Raw genomic sequence first — 17,490 nt, 5'->3', positions numbered from 1 at the left:
CCACACACAGCTCACAGAAGTGGCTCCAGAGCAGGTCTCCAATTGGTTTTCATCCCCAGAACTGGGTCTGGTCCCACACCAAGCGATAAATCTGACTTCCTGAACCTCAGTAACCAAGGGAATACACTACCCAAGGCTGCCTTAGTGAAGGCTCTACCCCAGCAGGTTCAAACACTGTTTTCCCTGTAATGTTTTCCTGCAGTCATTACCAACCTCTCACTTCATTTTCATTATGACTTTTAAGGGAAAGTAATCTGGGTGTGGAAACAGTTTAAAATTACACATAGGCCCTCCTGAGTGAGTCAGAAGCAATGCAAACTTCAGCAGCAGCTGCTGGGATAGGCTTTGCCACCCACATTACTGAGCATGGAGATAACAGCAGTAAAAAGTGAGAAAGATCCACCACAGCCCTTCCTGAACAAGTTTCAGTGGGAAGACCTGCATGAAGCTGATTTGCTGTTGATGGTTCTGCCTGGAAACTTGCAGCCTGTACATGTGCAAGGTGATTTTTTGATTTTTTTTTGGCCATAATCAGCAAACTGCTCCCTGAAGGAAGAATAAAACAATCCCCTATTTCTGTGTAGTGTCAACTCAAATAAGTAAATTGGATTATGTTACTGAGCACATACTCCACAGTACAATTTACTGAGGATGCCACCAGTAAGACAATGAACAAAACCAGGGCAAGAGACACTAAGTTATGTTTATCCAGAGACTGATAAAACAATAAACATTTATCAAGATACCAAGTCAGGCTGAAAGGTTGTGACTGGTTCTTAATATTATATATAATTTTTTTAAAAAAATATTGTTACTTGAAAAGGGAAGGTGCTGTACTAGTAACCAATCAACTCAGGAAAGAAAAACCATGACAGCAAAACCCTGAAATGTAGTAACACATCTGTGGTTTAAAAATGAAACAAAATATATGGGATATCAATAGGTGGCACCATCCACAAGCACCAAGAAAATGCCCTGGCTGCCCCTGTGCCAGCAAGGAAGACCCATCCACTTCAACACTCCTCTACACATCAGACACTGTGCAGCCTGTACATGTTATTATTCATTGTTTCCCATCATAGTTATATTCCAGCTGTTTATTAATTCTCAAACTTTAAAAAGGGGTGATGGAAATTCCTGTCTAAACCTGCTTTTTCTAAAGGAACCTTCAGCCAAAACGGATTTGTCACAAACCCACCTATTTAATAGGAAGGGTTAAGATCCTGAAGCCTGAATGCTCCACATGGTGAGCAACATGGGGGAAAAAAGCACTCAATATGGCCCAAAATATATATATAAAGAGATTAAATTAAACTGCTTTTCATTCACCACACAGTCATTTTGGTCAACAGCCTCAACCATCACAGCTCTTCATATTTGGTGACATCAGAGTGGAAAGACAAGAGTCTTTAAACAGCACTGAGACATATCTCTGCTCCTGTTACATAAAGCTTTCATAAGACAGGGTTTAGGATGACAATAGCACCCAGCAGATATTACATCAGAGTTCCAAACCCACGTACAGAGCTGCTCCATGCCCAGACAACAACACGATCCATCTTTACAAAGGACAGACTGAAAAATCTTATCAAAGTACTTCTCAGCTTTGTTTTCTCAAGAAAGCTACATTAATATGCTCTACATAACAAAACATTACTCAAGCAGCATTTCCCTGCCCCTACAATCCTTTCTGGCACATGGATGAAGTCGTTGTTGCCCCATCCCCAACCAACAAAACCATCAGATTTCCCTGCCAACGTACCTGCTTCTAAAAACCACAGCAGATGAGATAACCCACGTGTTCAGTCCTGATTAGTGACTGGGGCTGGGAAAAATGTATGAGGAAACTGCCCTGTGAAAACAAATGAGCAAAGCATTACAGAAATATCCACAGCTGAACCCCAGAAAGACCCTTAATTCCATATGCCCTGAAATCCCAGTCTGCTTCAGAACACGGCCTAGGTAAAATTCATACAACTGCAGCTTGTCTGGAGCCTGGAGACCCTTTTTTCTGTCTAAAGAGTAAGTTTTTAAAAATTCAAGCCATTCTTCATCTGCAGGATTTCCACCCTGACCATACCAGTGACGTTCCCAACCCCTTGAGAACAAAATGCATTCAAGCTTTGCATTCTTTAGGAAGATTTCAGCATAAACCCCAATCCCTTGGAAAAACAGACAGACATTGTGACATGGAGTTTCTTCTAGTAAAAACCCCAAAATAGGCATATCTCACCAAGGATTTGAGGAGAACTAGGGAGAAATGTAAAGCATGCTGATTTTGACCAAAATTATTGTTTTCAACTCTGCCTGTGTCATCTGAATACAGCAATTCCAAAGACTGGCACTGGAAAGCTGGGCTGGAAAACCCTTTGCACAGAGTTTTTCAGACTAACTTCACTGTTCAGTCCCCAGCAGCCAGAAACAGTTATTTACTTCTAGTTTTCAGATTTGTGACATATTTCTGAACATATTTTACAACTGGGTCTCAGGGCATGGTAAGAATTCAGTACTTCCTACCCACCCCATCAGCCTCTAAGACAAGCAGCTCAATGTCACAAATGAAGTGACAGTTCAAACCCTCTGTAACAGGCAATGGAACAACAAGTGCCACCACCCAGGACAGCATCACAGCCAGAACCACGTAAAAAATGGCATAAATTGCTGTATTTAATGAAAGGTTTCTGATTAGGGTAGATATGCACACCTGATATGGTAGATATGGTCACCATTTGTTAATGAAGTCCAGATGAAATGTAGCAAACACACTCTCCCTTTTTTATCCTTTTCCCCCCCTCCTTTCTGTGGTCAACAAGTGAAGGCTGATCTACACTAATTCCATTTTTCCATGGCTGTTCAGCACTCCATGCAGATGCCATCAGCAGCAGGGAAGCAAGACAGGAGTAGCCAGAGCTACTCCACTGTTCTGTACTCCAGAGAAAAGCTGAATCCAAGATCCTGCTGGAGCTTCACCTGGAGGTTCTCTGCAGTGTCTCTCAGGAAAAGGTGTTGGGAGCACCTGAGCTTTATCAATGGCTTAAAAGAAGCATTGCACCTCTCCAGAGGAGAGGAATTGCCTGCTCTGAAAGGAATATTGAAGCCAGGCCTCACTAATTAGTTCCCAGTGTTCTTACCCTCTAAATACAGGGTCCCAGGAAAGATTATCTCCAGCACTGACAATGGGACCTATTCCAGGGACTAATTGCTGCTCCCACTTCTATGGACTTCAAAGACCCACCCACCACTGCACAAATACCACAACTGTGTGAGCTCCTTCCTAAAGGAGAGGATTAGGGCATGGGAAGCACTGGGAACTTGCCAGGTTTGTCCCCAGCTGAACTCACCTCACCACTGACACCACACACGTGGGTGGGACATCAACCTTGCACCCCAGAACTTGGGAACTCCTCTGCTAAACCACAGGGCACATCCCCTGAAGAACAAGCACCTTTACTGCTAAAGGCTCCAAAAATAACTGGAGTAAATAAAATTAGGTTTCATTACTTTTGCTTAAGTATGAGAACAAAATAAGAATAAAGGTTCTTCCACCAACTTGTTCCCATCTGTTCTGAAGAGCAGCTCACACTTCCAGCGTTTTCAACTGCACACCAGCATTTCCAGATTCATCTCTAACAAACCCTAAGAAATAAGATCTAAAAATATTTCACAACTGTGTATTTTTGGGGGGTGGGAGGGAAGAAGTGCAAAATAGGAGAGAGAGTTTAGCAAGACAGCTGAGGAGCAGCTGAATCACTGCTGGCACGAGCTCTGCTCCCCATCCTAAGAGTCCTGACAGACCTGAGGCCTCAACGATCCATCGTTAAGGATCTCCCAGGTCAGGCAGTGCTTTGCTTCAGTTAAAACTCCCAGCTCTGAATTCCTCTTCTTTGATCACCTCTATCCCCTTTCTAATCCTGCAAGGTCAGAACATTGTTTACTTTTGGCTTCTTTTAAGCCATTGATAAAGCTCAGGTGCTCCCAACACCTTTTCCTGAGAGACACTGCAGAGAACCTCCAGGTGAAGCTCCAGCAGGATCTTGGATTCAGCTTTTCTCTGGAGTACAGAACAGTGGAGTAGCTCTGGCTACTCCTGTCTTGCTTCCCTGCTGCTGATGGCATCTGCATGGAGTGCTGAACAGCCATGGAAAAATGGAATTAGTGTAGATCAGCCTTCACTTGTTGACCACAGAAAGGAGGGGGGGAAAAGGATAAAAAAGGGAGAGTGTGTTTGCTACATTTCATCTGGACTTCATTAACACTCAGTTCCCAGTTTCTGTCACTGTCTAAACAAGTGTCAGCTGCTCCCTTTACCTTCTAATTTTGCAAGATCCAGGTGGGGCTGAGCATCCCTGTCTGCAGCTGCTGGGGCTCATCCCACTGATCAGCACTTCCTCCATGATTCACAAGATTCACATTTTGTCCTGGTCACGGGATTCTGTCAAAGCTTAACTCCCACCACGTACTCCCAGGAGCAGGAGAAAAGAAATAACTGAACCCTTTCCAACTCAGGCATCACTAGAATACAAAACATTTCTCAAATGACAATCAAAGCTGCTCTTGCCCCAATGGGCTTACTTTCCTAGACTGGATTTAAGAAGAGATAAAACCATGCAAGGCTCTTTACCATGGAAATGAAATGTAAAAAACTATTTTAAGCACAAAGACCCCAGATTCAATTCATGCTTATCCTTCCATCCTAAATAATTCTACTTCTTTACAATGGTTTACACTTGGGCCAGAGACTGCTACAGAGGGTATTTAACTTACAGAAAAATTTAAAAGCAGAGAAATAATAACTACAGGTTCAGAGATGTTGGGAGATGGACAAAGGTCAAAGTGTCAGCTTAAGTGCTGTCACTTAAGAGACCAGGATGCTTCCCCACATTGTGAGGATAAAGGAGTTTTTAGGCTAAAATATAAGGCACAATCACTGAAAAGAAACATGTTTTTAAAGTAGATGTCACTGAATTACAACAGCACAAGGAAAGTGAGCTGGCACCGGGATGCCAAGGGCTGGATGCTGGGAGTGGAATGTCAGCTGATCAGCAAAGATAAAGACTGATTTTGCACATCCCACCCATCACCAACAGACTCATCAACAGCACTAATGAATCCTACTGTGTACAGTTAAAACACACAGTTAATTTATTTACCTATTCTTGTTCAGGCATCTTATATTGCACATGAGAAACAGTCGCTGAAAATCAACATTTCAATCTGTATTTTCAGCACAAAAAGCCAGACAGGGAGATAGAAAAACAAGAACTGCTGTGTACTGGACTGAAGGAATCTCCACAGCATCAACAGAGCTCAACTGGAAAACTGTTCATCCAAGGGAATGAACAGGCAAAGCAATTCCAAAGCCCAGTGACACGTTCACTGATATGTACTGGCCTAACAAAGAAATCCTGGGGTCTCAGCTGAATTTCTGGGAATCATATGCAGGATTATTAGCACTGAAGGAAGAGATGCCAAAGGCTGGTGAAGCCATAGGGAATTCACTGCTCTGTCAGCTCTGGAACTGGTCTCTCCAGGTGAGGGGGAGGCAGATGTGCAGAGCCAACAGGAAAGTTTGGGCTGCCAGGACTTCCCTATCGCAGCCAAACGTGGCTCTACTCCCCTGTGCCACTTTTCAATTCCCTTCTCATAAAAAGGATTAACCTGTGCCTTTCAGAAGCTGCAGTTTGAGCCTGAAACTACAACATTCTTCACTAAACTGTGTTAAAAGACTAAATCCTTCAAGCTTGTCCTGCTGCATCCAACACACTGCAAATGGACATAATTGGGTCACCTCATTCTCCCTTGTTTGCCAGGCACAGGCAACGAAACTTAGTTCTCATTTATTTTTAAGGTGATTCACATGACAGAATAATAAACAACAACGATCTAAATATTACAGCCCAAACTGCCAGCCCAGCTCTGCCCAAGCAATACATGTGAATTTGCAAACATTCCCTCCCTTTCCCAGGCAGGGAAGGAGGTTGGTCAGCCAACAGCTGGGAGAGCTGTGCTGGTGTTCAGCACTTCCCTCCCCACACTCCTGCAGTGGGCTGGGTGAGGATCCCAGGAATTCCTTCTGCTCTGCAAGGCCCAACATGTGGAGTGGGCAGAGCCAAGCATGCCTGACATCCCCACGTGCCTGCTGCCAAACTCATGTCCTGGGCTCTGGGGAGGGGATGTGCAGTCCTGGGCTCTGGGAAGGGGATGTTGAATCCTGGGCTCTGGGAAGGGGATGTTGAATCCTGGGCTCTGGGAAGGGGATGTTGAATCCTGGGCTCTGGGAAGGGGATGTGCAATCCTGGGCTCTGGGAAGGGGATGTGCAGTCCTGGGCTCTGGGAAGGGGATGTGCAGTCCTGGGCTCTGGGAAGGGGATGCTGAATTCTGGGCTCTGGGAAGGGGATGTTGAATCCTGGGCTCTGGGAAGGGGATGTTGAATCCTGGGCTCTGGGAAGGGGATGTTGAATCCTGGGCTCTGGGAAGGGGATGTGCAATCCTGGGCTCTGGGAAGGGGATGTGCAATCCTGGGCTCTGGGAAGGGGATGTGCAGTCCTGGGCTCTGGGAAGGGGATGCTGAATTCTGGGCTCTGGGAAGGGGATGTTGAATTCTGGGCTCTGGGAAGGGGATGTGCAGTCCTGGGCTCTGGGAAGGGGATGTGCAATCCTGGGCTCTGGGAAGGGGATGCTGAATTCTGGGCTCTGGGAAGGGGATGTTGAATTCTGGGCTCTGGGAAGGGGATGTGCAGTCCTGGCCCCCTGGCAAAAGGAGCTCTGAGCATCACCTGCATCCAAACCACTCTGGGTTGAAGCCACACTTTCTAGCAAGGCAGGAAAAGATGAGAGTAAAGCAAACGTGCATTTGGAAGCAGGAGATGTAGGTACTTCACTGAAAACCATCTAGGATACTTTATAATTATATTACCCACATAGAAGGGGATTCAGTATTTTTAACTAGCCCTGAGATGCTTCCCTACCTCTCCACATTGTTACTTGTCCCCAAAAGGCTTTAATGAAAATACAATATATTCCTCCCCAAAAGTGAACTGAAAGACTGCAGGGGCTTTCTCTTCAATTACTGACCCTGGACACAGCAATAAATCATGAAAAAACACTGCAATTGCCATTAGCCGCCCCTTTTATTTTTTTTTTCCTGCCTAGATTTAGAACATCAGTGGGTTTTCACTTTATAAAAATGTAGACAGGAGAAATCTGCACTCCATCTCAGTTTAACTCGTCTGTTTTACCAACAGATGGAAACGGCTCCTCAGGAAACTCAAGCCTCAGCAGCAAGAACTGTTTTGACTGAACCTTCAGCAGAGGATTCCAACACACAGCAACTGAAAATCACAGATTTGTAACTATATCTCCCTCACTTCCACCCACATTCATATGAATTCAGAACCTGGATGGGATTCTTTGATGGACAAGGCCACAGATGGGTTCATAATACAGAACTTCTAAATTACTCTGACTCCCTCTCTTTAAATAAAGAAATATTTCACATCCCAACAGAAAAAAAAAAAAGGCACATTACAAAAATGTGGGCTTATAAATTTTGCATAAGGGAAACCACTTAAGCATCCCATTCAATTTTAAAGACATGCTTATTTAATGCAATGAGAAAGCAACATGAGCTTTTGTTCCTTCAAATTCCATATTCCCCCACACACACACACTGCAGTCCTCTGTAATGCTGAAAATCCTAACAACTTGACTGGTTTGGGAAAAAAACAAAGTGAAACTGAGGAATCTGCACAGCCTACATTAAGGGGGGAAAAATAAAAAGGCAGTAAGCTGTCAGAAAATGTAACATTTTACATATTCAGCCTTAATAATTTAGGGTACTTAGAGCAGCCATCTGGCAAGCTCTTTCAAATGTAACTCAGCTGACTACCTCTTTAATATCTTTTGGCATTTCCAGTTATAGCCAAAAGAAACCCAACAGGAGTCGGGTTCAGCTACAATTTATTTTTCTTTTCCTTGAACCTGACTGGTTCTGTTCAAGGCAGTTAAAAAACCTCAATTAACGGGATAGGATTATGAAAGCTCAGATAAGGAGTTGTGGAGAATAAACCCAAGCACTGCAGGTTCCCTTTGCACTGCACAAATGGAGTTAAGAGCCAGCATGAGGGGTCCCCTCAGCCCTGTGATATCATTATCCAAGGTTAAGCCATTCCCTTCCACAGTTCCACCACGGAGCACTTCAGTGCTTAAAGCACGGACACACTGGGAAGCTTCAAGTGCAAGGGGATGCTGCCCCTAATTTAAGCCTTGTTAATTTTCAAATGGCATTTTTACAGAGAACAGCCAGAGCCTGAAAAACCTTCCAAGCTGGAGCCTGAAACCTGAAGTCAGGAACCAGAGTCTGCAAAATCCTGCTGCAGATTTTCTTCTAATTCATTCTGACTGGTGACCTTCAGTCACAGGCAGCTGGAGACTGGATTAATTCCCATCTCCAGAGGGACACAATGAAGAATTCATAACAGCTACCTATTTATAGGTGAACAGTAAGAGTTGAAATATTTAATAGGTGGTTTTTTTTTTTCTGTCTTCCTTTCTATGTTCAGTACTGCCTTTTAGCTGACTTCAGAATCTGAACCCCAGTGTCAGATTCAGGTCAATTTACTGCTGGAACTCCCGTGGTAGGTTTGCATCTCTTAAATGTTAGATTTAAATTTTTAACGAAACTTTCTTGGAGAGGGACAGGAGCCAACCCCAAACGCTGCCATCTACTCATGAAACATCTCTGAACACAAGCAGGGGGTTTTTCTCCCCAGTGCTGCATCACTTTTCAGAGCTTCAATATGGACTTCAAAAGTAGTAATGAAGTGCATTCAGTAAAGCTTCCCAATATATCAAAACAGCTCTTACATCAATGCTCAAGCTAATTTAAAAATAAATAAAAAATCTTACCATTGTAACCACTTTTATGAAATTAGTATTTGCCTCCTGACCTTCAAGCACACACAAAGCAAATGATTTTCCCCCTTCTTTCAAGGAGAAGGCACCTATCACACCTCATCCAGTTAAAAAAGGCAGCACAGGTTTTTAGGTAGTTCACGTCAGTCAGCCTGAAGCCTCTGAAATTAAATGTAGTAACAGCAACAAAACCTGAAAAAAGCCTTTCATTTCCCCAAGGTACTCACACTTCAAAGATGAACGTGTCAAAAATTCTTTATAAAGTGACAACACTCTCTGCAGCACTTTATACACAAATCTATCCCAGCCACAGAAACAATTCCAGAAGAATGTTACAGTACTTTATTCCAGAGGGTCCTCACCAGCTGGATGGAGGAGTGCTGCTCCTGTCCTGACCACGGGCATCTTTCACTGAGGCTCAGGCACCTCTCCCCCTATTTATAACAAAGCTACAAATCTCCCAGGCAGGAAATTGGGCACTAATGACAGATAGCCAATGATTTAACTACCGGGTGTCCCACGCTGAAGAATTACTGCTGTAAAAACAGTGTTACACATCCATCATCAAAACAAAGCCGGGCAGCACAGCCTTGTGTGGAGCCATCTGTAAATATTTTGTATTTTCAGAAACAGAAAACGAAGTTTGCAGCACAAGCCTGAGATGCCTTTTCTTGTCCCCTTTTTATTTTCATAGTTGGGTTTTAACTTGAAACACAGAACAGTGAAAAAAAAATGGAGCACCAATAATGGGTAAAAATTATCAACCACTTACAAGAATCAAATTCTTTTCAATGCATCCATCCCATTTTATGTGGTTGGCATGCCACACACTGCCCAGATATGTACCCAGGTAACACCTCCACCTGTGAGGTATGGTGCTTCTGACTATTAATTATTGACACCAATGACAGAGTCATTAATTGGGGTCGCTTCATTCCCTGGTCACGTCAATCAGCTCTCTGACCAAAGTCACGTTTCCAAAGGAGCTCTGCAAGAAGAGGCAACACTGGACTCACAATCCTCTGAGGACTTAGGGATCATTAGTATTAAATCTGGGGTTTGCTGAAGGCTGGTATTTATATTACAAAAACTGAAGCCAACAGGCTGAAAAATAACTTTATACGTGGGGCATAAACACCCCAGGGTTGTGAAACGTGAACACTGATAAAGAGTGTTCCAGCTCCAGCTGACTGGAGAAGCAAGAAATTGGTTCAGTCTTCATAATAAACCCAAAATAGGCCTCCCCAATGGAGCCAATGCCCAAACTGATGCAGGTGTGGGGATATGCCCACGGTGCAGGATGTTTTTTCTGCCTCTTCAGCGATTCTCAAGTGGCTGGGAATGGAACAGGAAACAGAAACATGAGCAAGGACAGATGTTGGTGTTCCCGGCAGTGCTCACGGAGAAGCACATCAACATTTGGGGTGTTTCCACCCAAACACTTCATTAATATTGTATATGTGTGCAGATTTTTGAAATTAAGCTGTGTCTAGCACAAAAATTTGATGTTTCGGGCAACTTTAACAAAAAGGCAGGTGGCACTGAACCAACCAGGAACATTCCAGAACAGTCTGAAACCACAGAACTGCAAAATGGGTGAGCCTGGAAGGGACCACAGTGGGATCATCTGGAACCCCCTCCAGCAGGGTCATCCCAGAGCACAAATCCCTAACCAGAGCAGGCAAAACCCTAATTGACAACAGGCAGAATTCCAGTAAGTATCTGCAAGCAGTTAAAACAACAATAACATTGAATTTCAATTCACAGTCACACAGTAAAAGCCTCCAAAAAGCTGAAGTGCCACTTTGGGAGTCAAAACTCCCTGTGGTGCAGTGACCAAATTCTCACAGTGCTGGGTGCATTTAACCATAGAAATCATGATCATGAGCAATGCCACCAAAAGGATCTCTCTCCACTGTATGTATATATATTTATATATGTATTTATAGGCATTTCTCTGGTACTCATCAACACAGGATCTCCAGATACCCAGGTATTAGCAAGAGCTTTCAATTTAAAACGTGCCCTGTGCTGCCCTGTAATTTTTACTGACATCTGAACATCATTATTGCCAGGTCACAGACATTTCACACTGAAAATGCCTACGAATCTTTTATAGCAGAGAGATTAGGGCTAACTGGAGTTTTTTAAAGGCAATTAAAATGTGAGCTGTTATTAGGTCGGTGACTACTCGGCATTTTGGTATTTTGCAATCCTGTATCAAAGCACAGTGCTAGGACCAGAGGCTCTTAGATTAATAGTTCCTGGCTACCAAAATTGCACAACTGTTGGACAACAACATCAAATGTTGTTCTGGCCTCACACATCAATAAAATCAGCTGTAAAATGTGATAAACACACCCCTTTATGTCACCTACTTATCTTGCCTCTTTAGAGAAAAATAAATAAATAAATAAAATCATCTCTGCTGTTCTTCTGGATGCTCTGGATAACCAAAAAAGCAAAGAAGTGGTTTCAGTTCTGAACCAATGGAAGGTTTAATTTTTAAAGCCATTTAAAGAGATATTTTATTAATGGCTCTTGCTGAGAATTGAACTACGAATCACTGGCTGTTTGTCTAAAATGAATATATTCCTTGATCACCTCTTTGGTACTAACAGAACACAAAGCCTTTGCCTCCCCAGTGATCTGTGAGAATCAGGAATGTTACTGGATAATATTGCCAAGAGACCCTGCTCCTAGGACCTTCCCAAAATAATATTCCTTGGGAGCTTTCCTGGAGAGTGTTCCACACATTGGTCTGAGTATCTCTTTTAATTACATGTGCAACAGTATGCCAGCTCCTCTCTCCCCTGAAGGACTTATTAACAACAAAAAGCACAAGAAAAGTATTTCTTTTCACCTTCTTGGGGTCACCAAACCATGATACAAAGATGTCTGATGGAGAGAGGAGGGAGGAAAAAAAAAATCCCTGTCCATTCTAAGAGAGGAGTTTCAGTGCTCACAAGTTTAAAACAAAGCCCTCATTATACACTGATTTTACCATGGACACTTTGCTATCTGTATTTTTTGGTAAAATAGGATGACAAGGAAGGAAATCTTGCCTTCCAGAGACTTCCTATTTCTCAGGAACAGGGATGCAATTTCCTTCCTCCCTCGCCACAATTCTGAATGTCACCTGAATTCCATTGGCCTTGAACTGGGACACAAACCTGGATGAGGTCAGTGGTTTGACAGCTGGAATCTCCCTTTAGCACCACTGTGCAAACACTCATGGGCTGGAGAGGAATAAACCACAGGCTGCAGGGTTTAAGGGTTAGGATCAAGTCCCCACCAGTGCTGGGACTGATGAATTTCTGCTGCAGGAATCACAGGCAAGACAGAGAACACAATAAGTTAAAGGTAACCAGGCTGAGCTGCTGGAAAACTGTGTGTGGAATTGTGTGGCAAGTTGGATTTATTCAGAGATCAACACTAGTTAAATGATTAAAACTGACTGTTTCAAGATCTCCTATACATGTAAAATTCACAGGATAAATGGTGATTGCTTCCCTAAGAACAGGGGCATGGTGAGGTCACAGAATCATGGAATTGTTAAGGCTGGAAAAGACCTTTAGGATCATCAAAGCCAATCACCAGCTCAGCACCACCAGCATGTTCACCACTACACTGTATCCTGAAGTGCCACACTTACACACATGGTTCTTTGAACACTTCCAGGGGTGGTGATTTCCCTGGGCAGCCTGTTCCAATGCCTTACAACCCTTTCCATGAAGAAATTCTCCCTGAGATTCAACCTAAACCTCCCCTGGCACAATCTGAGGCCATTCCCTCTCATCCTGTCACTTGTCACCAGGGAGAAGAGACCGACCCTCAGCTCACATATGAAGCAATACTTATCAGGATCAATCAAACTCCAATACTGAGATCACTTCAGGAATTTTCCACAAGCAGGATTTGCATCCAACCACCACCAATTTAAGGCAGAATGGGCAAAGGGAATGACTGGAAGTGCACCTCCCAAACCACTGTACAGTTACAGAACACCTCTGTTAGAGCTTCTCAGCAAAAGGAAGGAGCTGAGAGCACTTATGGCTAAACTTGCAGCTACCAAGAAAAGGGCAATGAAATGAATGTATGAAAAACAAACTGGCCCAAAACTGTAGCTCCTCACACGCTGCTTCACATACAGAATTTTCTTTAAGGCTTAAAACATGTTTTGTAAAAGTCTGTGAACTGAGAACTTGACAGAGGAACAGCAAAAGAACAGCTGCAAACAGTTTAATGTGAACTGGGAAAGGTTTATTTCACCAAGTTCATTGTGCTGACCAACCTTCCAGTGATAAAGTTCTGTTTAGCAAAAACCTGATGTTTCTGACCTCTGAAGTTAAGTAAAACCTTTCACGAATTCCACATAAACCAAAGAGTATGATTTGGCATCCACAGGCATTCCTGGGAAAAAAAAAGCAGCTAAGAAGCTGTGAATGCTCCTATTTTTCTCCATTTGGCATCAGCTCTTAACGTTAATTATATTTTAAGTGTTATTGCTGACGGTTTCTGCATAAACATTCGGTTAACTGTGTTTATCTTGAAGTCTGATATTGCCTCCTCTGCCCAACTGAGAAAGCTGCCAAGGCACAGAGAAATTTCCAGTTTTCCATACAAGATCCAGCACACCCAAAGTTGGGAGACCCCACTAACATGACCTCAGTATGGCAGCAGGCACAGAGGTCCCTGCAGCTGCACCACCCCCTTCCCAGGGCCACAAAAAGCCTCCCACCAGGAGTTTACCTTAAGCTGCTTCAGGATTTATTTTGCCCCTTCACAGCAACTCTGCTGCAAAAATTTAGGTCACAATTCCTTCAAGGGTACACGTACATGGGCACTTATTTAAAGCTCAAGGAAATTAATTAAAAGCTCCTCACTGACTTCAATGTGCATTGAATCAGGACCTGGATGAGTTCAGAGGCAAAACAATTACACTTTAATTAAACATCTTCACCTTCCTGTGAAGTAGTCAACTAATTTTATAGAAGCATAAACTGAGTCAGAAGGTTTCAGAGCTTGGTTGTGGTCATAAACAGAGTTGATTACTTAAGTTGCTTCCTTACTTGTGAGCTGCCCTTGGAACACCAAGAAAATGGACTTGCTGAAAAAAATCAAATAAATTCCTGGACTGTATATTTGCAGGAAATAAAAGAGAACATCCTGAAACAAGAGGAATGGTTGTACAAATCTATTGGCTCCATCTCTGTTCCCCAATTAGTAGCTAATTTAGTCAGTCACAGGAATCCCAATCATGCAAGAAGTTGAAATTATTAGGGTTTTTTTCATGGCAGTTTATCTTCAACTGAGAATTTCAGGCTGGTTTCTTTTGGTTTGTTTTTAAAATAGCATTAATAATTACATCTTCTTTTTTAAAAAAAGACTAGGCTTAGCAGATTTGATAGTCTGTAAAGCCTTGGGAGTACTTATTGAAAAGCAAGAAGTATGACCACACTCTCTGAATTCAGACTGACACTGAAGCCACACACGAGCTCTGTAACGTTCTGTCACATCACCCCCAGCAAGCAGAAACAAAAATAAGCATTCCTCACTTTCCTGAGGATTTGTTACATAATGCTTCCCCAACACTTAGGCTGAAAATAAATCCTAGAGTCAGAGGAGTGTTCTCAAGTACCCACTAACTTTTTTTTGGTTATTTTGCTGGTCTTTGGTTTGTTCTCACCTATGGTTTCGCCCATCCTGCTCTATCTGCTCTCTGATGCCAATGCAAGCTCATGGACAGGTCACAGCTCTTCAAAGGGAAAAAGATCTGTGAGTGTCCTCCATTCTCTGAGGTAAAACAACACTGAACAAAGTGCTTTGGGGTTTTTTTTATCTTAAGAGAAATTAAGTTAGTTGGTAGAAGTTTTCAGCACATTTAAAATCTATTTATGTGTCGTTTCTCCCTCATACTTAGAAGCCAGACCCTCGATTGCCAACATTGCTTAGGACGTGGAGTAGGTGGCAAAATGTTTTCATTCCAATAATTTACATCTTTGGTGCACATCAGCATCAAAACTGGGACTATTTGTACCTTTGTACACATGCAGTAGCTTTGCTGGAATTAAATTAATGGATACTATTACTTTTCCAGCAAATCAGAACTCTCAAATGGAACAACAACAACAAAAAAAATCTCTAATATCCGTGGTGCAGAGTTATTTGAAAAGAATCTTTTTAAAGGAATTATGAATATGACTCATGTATGGTTTCTGGTTATCTGGTTTAACACAGGAGACAAAAAACCTGCTACCCACACCCTTTCAGTGAGAATCCTACATGACATGACTGACTTCAGTCACTCTGTTGGAAAAACGAAGTGGCTTTTTAAGGAGGGCTTGATTAAAACTACTGAACACTGTGATTTTTGACATCTTTCTTGTGACAAATCAAGGTTTATTTTTGGTTGAATAGCCCACCATACTGTTCCAGAAGTACCACACTGATAGTTTAAATAAAGGACATGACTGACCAGCTTTACCATGGTGACCATTAACATATCTGGAAATACAGAAACAAAGTCATTTACCCTCACTATCTGAACACTGAATTATAAGCACCTTCCAGCTCTAACACTTATGCCAGCTCCCAGAATATAAGCAATTGGCATATTCATTAGGATTGCACTTTTTCCCACCCCTTCTGCACTGCACCCCCCATGGTGTGGTGTAGCTGTAACAGCTGCCTCTGTCCCTGCTGCATTTCAGCAGGAAACCCAATCTGATGACAGCTTGCAATAAAAAAAAATACAGTTTTGCCTCTGCACGTATAGAAATATTTCTGATACCCAATCCTTCTTTTTTGGAAAAAACTCTCCTGGAAGTTTTTCCCAGCAAACCCAAGAGCAGCCTCCAAAAGCCCGTTGCCTCTCTGGGTGCATTTTTGATGCTTCAAACTAGGTCAGATGCTCAGGAGGGATGCTTTGTAGTCAACAACCAACCTAGGAATTGAAATACTTAGTAAAAATCATAAATGTTTATGCTGGTTACAGATGACAAACGTTTTGGAGGGGAAAAAAGCTCATATTAAACGTGTATAAATAGATCTATTTCTCACAAGTTGTTTCCCAGGCAAAGCATCAACCTTTAAGAGCTTCACCCCATCAAACACCTTCAGGTGTTACCTCTGTTTGCCCATATGAAACTGCAGGATGGTTTTTAAATTTTGGCAAGAGACATCACAAGTCAATGTCAGCAATTACAAAATCTAGGTTTTGTTTCCGTTCACTTCTGGTTTTGTTTAGAAAACACCACAAGTTGTTTTGGAAACGTCTCTCTCCTCTCGCAAAGTTAAATACTCTCAAACTGTGGATGGGGGAAGGAGGGAAAAGGCAGGGAGCAGAAATTGGTACAGCTACAGATTTCCTGTAAAACTGGGACTCAGAACTTGCTTTCTGTGCAGCCCAAACACTCGTCATGATGATGTGTTATGTCTGGTGAGATTTATGAGCATTAACTAATTCTTGTTAACAGACAGAAGCTTCAGTTCATATGGTGGGAGCCCTCCCTGCCCACACCCTGCACTGCCTGTGCAGCACACACAGCTCCAGCAGGGCAAGCACATAAATCCCACAAGGATTTATTCCCAGGACTCCTGGCAGGCTCTGGGATCACTGCCCTGGTGAAGATTTCACTACCACTTGGACACCAAAAAGAATCCTGAAAGCACTTTTGTGTCCTCCACAACTTTTCCATAACTTGTTGCAATGCTTAAAATGAGCTAAAAGAGAAAACTGCTTTGAAGTGACTTTGGGTCCAAAAGTTAATTACCAGTTAATTGTCCAAAGTGCCCTTTGCTCCTGCATTTGTTAAATTCTACATCCTTCTTTGGAGATTTACTATTTCTATGCACCCCAACAACTAAGAGAGCACACAAATCCACTTACCAACAACTCCACATCACCCTGCCAGTGTCTACCAAGATGCCAGAGATACAATAATTGATGATGTTTTTTCAGCTAAGGCAAAGTGAAGGAACTCCAATGTGTCTGAGTTACACCTGTCACCATTTTCCAGCAGAATCTGTTTGTCAAGGCAAAAGTAGCTTTTAGACTGGCAAGAAAATAAGCCTGTATTTTTAGAAGTAGTACTTTAGATGTAGCTTTCTGTACACCCCCTCACCTTGAATACCTGTACTTTCAAAATAAACCCCCCTGAAGTACATGTTTAGCCTCATTTTTCACCATTTCATAGTGGTTCTCCTTCAGCAGCTATTTCACATCACTCATGAGCTCCAGAAATAACAAGGGCAAAAGAAGTTAAAAGCCTGCAAGTTCAGCAGCCAAAAAAAACTAAATATAATAAGATTTTGTAAATGTATTTAAAAGTATGTTCTTAAATACTCACTAAACATGCCTCTCACCACACCACAGCCAGCTCACACCAGAACACTGAACAAGCACACCTAACCCATCTCCAAAGTCTGCTGGAGTTCGGTGCCTTGGTTTGTTTTTAAATCCCCACATCTGCAGAATGTCTCCCAGTCATCTCACAGAGCATCAAAGCCCATCCTGTTCAACGTGCCAAGATGAGGGATGGACAAATAAACGATGATATACAACAGAGCAAAAC

At 42.7% G+C, this 17,490-nt stretch overlaps 1 protein-coding gene across 3 annotated transcripts in view; it reads right to left on the bottom strand.

Moving 5' to 3' along the window:
• Positions 1-16,970, bottom strand: part of CTNNBIP1 (catenin beta interacting protein 1) — a 29,540-nt gene extending 12,570 nt beyond the window's left edge. Inside the window, exons 1-2 of one of the 3 annotated variants that reach the window (XM_008928727.3) lie at positions 16,806-16,965; positions 1,763-1,852 (exon numbers count right to left, since the gene is read on the bottom strand). The gene's annotated coding sequence lies outside the window, so the exon portion shown is untranslated. Of the gene's footprint in view, positions 1-1,762; positions 1,853-9,276; positions 9,294-16,805 lie in introns of those variants that run through there. The other 2 variants (XM_018079438.1, XM_018079439.2) reach the window with 2 other exon arrangements.
• Positions 16,971-17,490: the final 520 nt, after the last annotated feature.

This window comes from Manacus vitellinus, unplaced genomic scaffold, assembly GCF_001715985.3.
Source record: "Manacus vitellinus isolate BGI_N305 unplaced genomic scaffold, ASM171598v3 scaffold_46_pilon, whole genome shotgun sequence".
Taxonomy (NCBI): domain Eukaryota; kingdom Metazoa; phylum Chordata; class Aves; order Passeriformes; family Pipridae; genus Manacus; species Manacus vitellinus.
Note: the sequence above shows the minus strand (reverse complement) of the source record. Positions and strands in the feature narration are given on the sequence as shown.